This window comes from Mesoplodon densirostris, chromosome 4, assembly GCF_025265405.1.
Source record: "Mesoplodon densirostris isolate mMesDen1 chromosome 4, mMesDen1 primary haplotype, whole genome shotgun sequence".
Classification (NCBI taxonomy): domain Eukaryota; kingdom Metazoa; phylum Chordata; class Mammalia; order Artiodactyla; family Ziphiidae; genus Mesoplodon; species Mesoplodon densirostris.
In genome coordinates this window covers 71,265,891-71,272,751 of record NC_082664.1, presented here as the reverse complement: position 1 = coordinate 71,272,751, position 6,861 = coordinate 71,265,891, and the positions used below count along the sequence as shown (strand labels likewise).

Here is a 6,861-nt window from a genome sequence, read left to right as displayed (position 1 = left end):
TTTTTGAAAGTTTTTTTTTTTTTTATTGAATTCAGACTTCCAGAAAAGTTGCACAAATTATACGAAGAATTCTTGTTTACCTTTCACCCAGTTTCCCACAATTTTGCATCTTATATAACCATAGTTCAGTTATTAAAACCAAGAAATTTTATATGTGGAAACTAAAAAATAAAACAAATGAACAAATATAACAAAACAGCAACAGACAGATACAGATAACAAGCTAGTGGTTACCAGAGGGGAGGGGCTGTGGGGGCCAAAATAAGTGAAGGGAATTAAGAAGTACAAACTACCAGGTATGAAATAAATAAGTTACAAGGATATATTTGTATAGCACAGGGAATATAGCCAGTACTCTGTAATTACTCTATATGGAGTATAATCTATAAAAATATCAAATCACTATATTGTACACCTAAAACTAATAAATATTGTAAGTCAACTATAGTTCAATTAAAAAAAACAAGAAATTAACATTGATGCCATATTATTAACTAATATGAAGGCCTTATTAGAATTTTGTCAGTTTTTCTGATAATATCCTTTATATCTGGTCCAAGGTTCAATCCAAGTTCCCATATTGCATTTAGTTGTTTTGGGGGGTTCTTCAATCTGTGATAGTTCCTCATTATTTCATGTTCTTGACACTTTTGAAGAGTTCATGCCAATTATTTTTTAGAACATCCCTCAATTTGTGTTTCTCCAGTGTTTTCTCATAATTAGATACTTGTTACTATTTTTTGACAGAAATAAAACAGAGAAGTGAGGTTATGTCCTTCTCAGTACATCATATAGTGGAATATATGATGGCATTATATCCTATTACTGGTAATGTTAACTCTGATCACATGGCTAAATGGTGTCTGTCAGGCTTCTCCTTTCAATGTTAATATTTCCCCCTTTGTAATTAATAAGTATTTTGTGTGGAAATACTTTAAGATTATGTAAATATCCTATTTCTCATCACTCATTAATTTTGGCATCCACTGATGGTTTGAGCAATATGTACATAGGTAGATAGATTTCACAAATATTACTGTGGTGTTTCAATGAGGTATCACCTCACACTGGTCAGAATGGCCATCATCAAAACATCTACAAACAATAAGTGCTGGAGAGGGTGTGGAGAAAAGGGAACCCTCCTGCATTGTTGGTGGGAATGTAAATTAATACAACCACTATGGAGAACAGTATGGAGGTTCCTTAAAAAATGAAAAATAGAACTACCATATGACCCAGCAATCCCACTACTGGGCATATATCCTGAGAAAACCATAATTCAAAAAGAGTCATGGGGCTTCCCTGGTGGCGCAGTGGTTGGGAGTCTGCCTGCCGATGCAGGGGACATGGGTTCATGACCTGGTCCTGGAGGATCCCACATGCCGCGCAGCAGCTGGGCCCGTGAGCCATGGCCGCTGAGCCTGCACGTCCAGAGCCTGTGCTCCGCAATGGGAGTGGCCACAACAGTGAGAGGCCCGCATACCGCAAAAAAATAAAAAAGAGTCATGTACCACAATGTTCACTGCAGCACTATTTACAATAGCCAGGACATGGAAGAAACCTGAATGTCCATTGACAGATGAATGGATAAAGAAGACGTGACACATATATACAATGGAATATTACTCAGCCATAAAAAGAAACAAAATTGAACTATTTGTAGTGAAGTGGATGGACCTAGAGTCTGTCATACAGAGTGAAGTAAGTCAGAAAGAGAAAAACAAATACCATATGCTAACACATATATATGGAATCTTAAAAAAATGGTTCTGATGAACCTAGGGACAGAGCAGGAATAAAGACGCAGACATAGAGAATGGACTTGAGGACACGGGGAGGGGGAAGGGTAAGCTGGGACGAAGTGAGAGAGTGGCATGGACATATATACACTACCAAATGTAAAATAGATAGCTAGTGGGAAGCAGCTGCATAGCACAGAGATCAGCTCGGTGTTTTGTGTCCACCTAGAGGGGTGGGATAGGGAGGGTGGAAGGGAGGTGCAAGAGGGAGGGGATATGGGGATATAGCTGATTCACTTTGTTATACAGCAGAAAGTAACACAACACTGTAAAACAATTATACTCTAATAAAGATGTTAAAAAGAAGAAAATAAGAAAATAAAAATCAGTGGGCACACACACACACACACAAATATTACCGTGGTGTTTGTTTAATGGTGATTTTCCATTTCCCTTATTCCTTGTAGATTTATTAATTTATATTCTCCTGTAAAGGAGAGTACTCTCTTTATTTACTTTTCCATTTACAGATTTATATCTGTATAGTCATCCATGATTGTTTTTAATCTAGGGGTTGTAATTCAAACTAACATTATTTGGGTTGTTCTCTAATTGGCCCAACTTTGGTCGTTGGGAGCGCTTTAAACTTGGTTTTTGTGGTGAATTTTTGAGATGCCTCCATCATTTTGTGGATACTTCTATACTTTCTGTAAGGAACATTCTGGTCTTATCTTGTATTTTTCCTGCCCTGGTCCTTTCCAGCACCAGCTATTTCTCCAAGGAGTCCTGGTTCCTTTTACTGGAATGACATGTAAATTCCAAGATCTAAATGTTAAGTGTGCTTATTGTTACTGGGAAGTCATTGTTTCTAGGCCCTGTCAGAGAATAAAGCTAGGAAATAGATGTACGTGTAATAACACATGAATACACACAACTATTTATTTCTGTATCTATCCATCTGTGTGCGTGTGTGTGTGTATATATATATATATATATATTAAAAGAATATTAGTCATACTGATATGTTTTATTCCAATTTAACATGACAGAATTCGTTTTACTCTTTTCTCATTTTCATTTGTAACCTCTTCCTCTGACGATGAGAAAAATGGCACTCATTAACAATATATTTGCTTTTTGTTCAAACCTAGTATGAATATAAAATAGTTTTAGAATTGCTAACTTACACCTGTGTTAGAAACAAATTTACTAAAGAGAGTATAACATTTTTGGAAAACTTGCTTTTTGTCTTTAGATTTACTATATTTAGTCAAAATATTGCTTTCTAAAGTTACTTATGTTCTTTTATCCCCACCTTCATCAGTGTGGTTATTTTATTCATTTATAATAAAATTAGGTTCACTTGTTACTGTGTTTCCACTTTGAGTTCTCCTTACATCCTGGGTTATTTAATCATTTATTTATTTGAGAGGTATATAAAACAATATCATGATCCTTAGAGTAAGAGCTATAAAAAACGTATCCTCACAAAAGTATTACTTCTCCCTCAATCCTATACCATGTTCCCATTGCCTCTTTATTTCTACCCCTTTTCCACTCACTCCTGTATGTAACCAGTCTCTTTAGTTTCTGTTTGATCCTTCCTATAAGTCTTTTCCACAAATGAGCAAATACATGTATATTCTCTTATTCTTCCTTCTTGCTTAAATGGTCCCATACTATATAAATACTTTTTTGCACTTTGCTTTTTCCACAGAACAATATATCCTGAAAATATCTTTCTCATTCTTATTTACAGATGCATGGTACTCCATTGTGTAGAGGTACCATAGTTGATATTCAACTACTTTCTTATGTGTGGGTATTTAGGCTGTTTCCAGTATTTCACAAATATAATAAAGAAAATTTTAAGAGATTTCCAGTGAAAGAATTTGTTTCTATATCCTCAGGATACAGTCAAGAAAACTTCAATAATCTTAGACAAACTCCACAGCAAACAGGGCACTGAGAGTATGGTGCCTCAAGAGCTAACAGGATAGGAACAATCTGTGGCGGTGGAGCATCAGATTCCTCACGGCCCATACCTGATGTGTAGGATATCCACAGGCTCAACTGCTGAGAATACAAGTAGATCAAAGTAGGACTGGGTCCATGGCAAAAACTGAAAGGTGCAGGTGTCTCATGACCAGAAACTACGACCAAGTTCACAGTCAGAAGGAATAGATTCCAGAATGATGTTCAAATGACATCAGTTCTCAGTGGACTCGATTGAAGAAAAAAATGTCTGGGTGAAATGAGGGTCCCCTCAGTAGAGGGAGCAGGGCCTAGAGAATGGTATAAAATACATTCATCATAAGTTTCCTCTGGAAAGCTTCCACCTTGGATGGGAGATGGGGAAGGAGAGACTCTTGGAGGAATTTGGAATTTGAGGAGAAGCTAATTTTATCAGGGAGTTTGAATTTAAATTTCACTGAATGTTACCTTACAGAGACTATTATATTAATTATGTATTACTGTGTAGTAAATTACCCAAAAACTTAGTGGCTTAAAACAACAAACATTTATTATCTCAAAATGCTTATGGCTCATTAATTCAGGAACTGCTTAGCTGGGTGGTTCTCACGTAAGAATGCAAACAAAATGTCAGCCAAAGCTTCTGTCATCTGAAGTCTTGATTGGGGCTTCAGAGTCTGCTTCCAAGCTCACTCACATGGCTGCTGGCAGGAGGCCTCACTTCCTCACTAGCTATTGGCTAAAGGCCTCAGTTCCTTGCCACATGGGTCTCTCTGTGGGCTTTTTGAGTGTCCTCATGACAGGGTACTTGGCTTCCTCTAGACTGAGTGGCACCAGAGAAAGAGCAAAGAGGAAGCTAAAATACCTTTATGTTCTAATCTCAAAAGTTACACATTATCAATTCCACCATATTCTTTTCTTTAAAAGTAAGTCACTAGGTAAGCCCACATTCAGGGGAACAGAATCAGGCTCCACCTTTTGAAGGGAGAAATATCAAAGAATATGTGGACATATTTTACAACCATGACAACTGTTTTAATCTGGAAGAGATGAGCTACTTATAATTAACAAACTAAAATTTATTTCTCTCATCAGCAGGGCTTCGGCTCCAGAACAAGATCATTATGTAATAAAGGAAAGTACTTTTATTTAATGCATTATATGTAAATTGTCACCCCTGCTACAGACTAAAAACAGATCACTATGACCAGAAGTGCTGAAAAACACCATTTACATTCTCAAATAACTTTTTAAAAGGTGAATCTATACTACCTCTATGATGTCTCTAGTGGCATTACCTCTTCCTTTGTCTTTACCACTAATAAGATTGGAGAAAAGTTTAGATTCTCATTTCCACAATTCTTGAATTCTACAGTATAAAGTACCTTATTTAGGTTTAATAATAATAAACCTTGGTAAAAAGTTATGTATCCAGATATACCTTGGTTAGAAACTCATTTCTAGTTACTAGTTTTGTGTGAAAGTTTCTTTATGCCTCAGTTTTCTTATGTGCAAATAGGGATACCAATACCTCCTTCATAGTACTGATGTATCACTAAATCACCTAGCACAGTACCAAGAACATAGTGGATACTCAAAGAATGGTATTATCACTCCATGCCACACAAATAGAATTATATTGATATGGTTTTAGGATTGAATTTCTTAACCTTCATTCTGTTTAGAACTCTGCGAAGTGTTATATGTAAGTATCAAGGATGTACAATCAGATGATGTTGGGAGATAAACTTTGCCATCTTCATCAAGTGTGATATTCATAACCAGTGAAGCTAATAAAATCAATTCATCAATACCTAGGATTAGAATACAAGTTTTGAATTACCAAAGAAGATTTCTGAGAGTTAAGAGCTCTGATACTGGAGTCATATAGGCTGCATTAAAACACTGGTTCCACACTTACTAAGTGTATGACTGGGCAAATCAGTAACTTCTCTGGGCCTCAGTTTCATTATCTATATCACAGAAATAATAGTACCTTCCTCATAAGGTTTTCGGAAGATTAGTTAATATAGTAAAGTAATTAAATGAAAACCTGGAATATAGTAAGTGCTAAATAAATGTTAGCTATTTTCATTAATATTATTATGATTATTACTATTATAATTATTGCATTCATTTGCTTTTGTTCTTTGGAGAAAAAAAGAGTTTTGAAAGTTAAAAACAAAAGAAAATACTGCCATTAATTCCAGGTGATGTTTTAAAATAATTTCCTGTTTGGATTTTGTGCATTATTTTAAGGATGACAAGGAAAGATTTTATTTTTAACCCTTAGTCACTTGGAAGAGAGAAGAATCTCAGAAAGAACCCAAATGTTGTATCTAGGTAAGTTTCAGAGCTAGAAAGGTCAAAAGCTATTTCAATATTTCTGAATCTGGATGAAGATGTTTAATTGTGAATCATTTTGAGGCCAAGCTGAACAGAGTGCCTTGAAGGAAAAAGAAGGACTTGTAGGGAATTCCCTGGTGGTCCAGTGGTTAGGACTCCACACTATCACTGCTGAGGGCCCAGGTTCAGTCCCTGGTCGGGGAACTAGAATCCCACAAGCTCTGTGGTGCAGTCAAAAAAAAAAAAAAAAAAAAGAAAAGAAAAGAAAAGAAAGAAAGACTTGTAACTACTTTTGTGGTGGTGTCCTAGAGTGATCGTGATGCTCCCTGCCTCTGCAGCCCTCTGTCTTCCATGTGCTAATCAGTGACCAGCATTCTCACAAGATTCTTTACCCAATTACTTATTTCCAGTGATATACTAAACCCCTCAACAAGGAAGAGTTGAAGTTCCTGAATTTGAGAGAAATTGCCATGGGGCTAAGTGGCATAGTGTAGCCAAGAAAGCTTACTTCAAAATCTAGGAAAATAACACTAACTTTTCTCCACACCGTATATTTTGAAAGCTTGATTCAACTGAGAATTTTACACAAAAACAAAAATCAGCTTAAAATATGCACTAATTTATTACTGAAAAAATATGGAACTTAAGCAGAGAAATTTTAAAAGTCACAAGTTTCCACGATATAGTGGTAGCCTCTCCTGATTGACAGAGGTCTAGTAATCTAAGTGACTATCACCCCAGTCCAACTATGCCTTATGGGAAAAATTTGTCAATATCCAAATATCACTAGCCTGTGACTATG

General features: G+C 36.0%; 1 non-coding gene across 1 annotated transcript; it reads left to right on the top strand.

The window, feature by feature from the left end:
• Positions 1-6,190: 6,190 nt before the first annotated feature.
• TRNAD-AUC (transfer RNA aspartic acid (anticodon AUC)) lies at positions 6,191-6,263 on the top strand. Its single transcript has one exon. It is a non-coding gene; the product is annotated as a tRNA-Asp (tRNA).
• Positions 6,264-6,861: the final 598 nt, after the last annotated feature.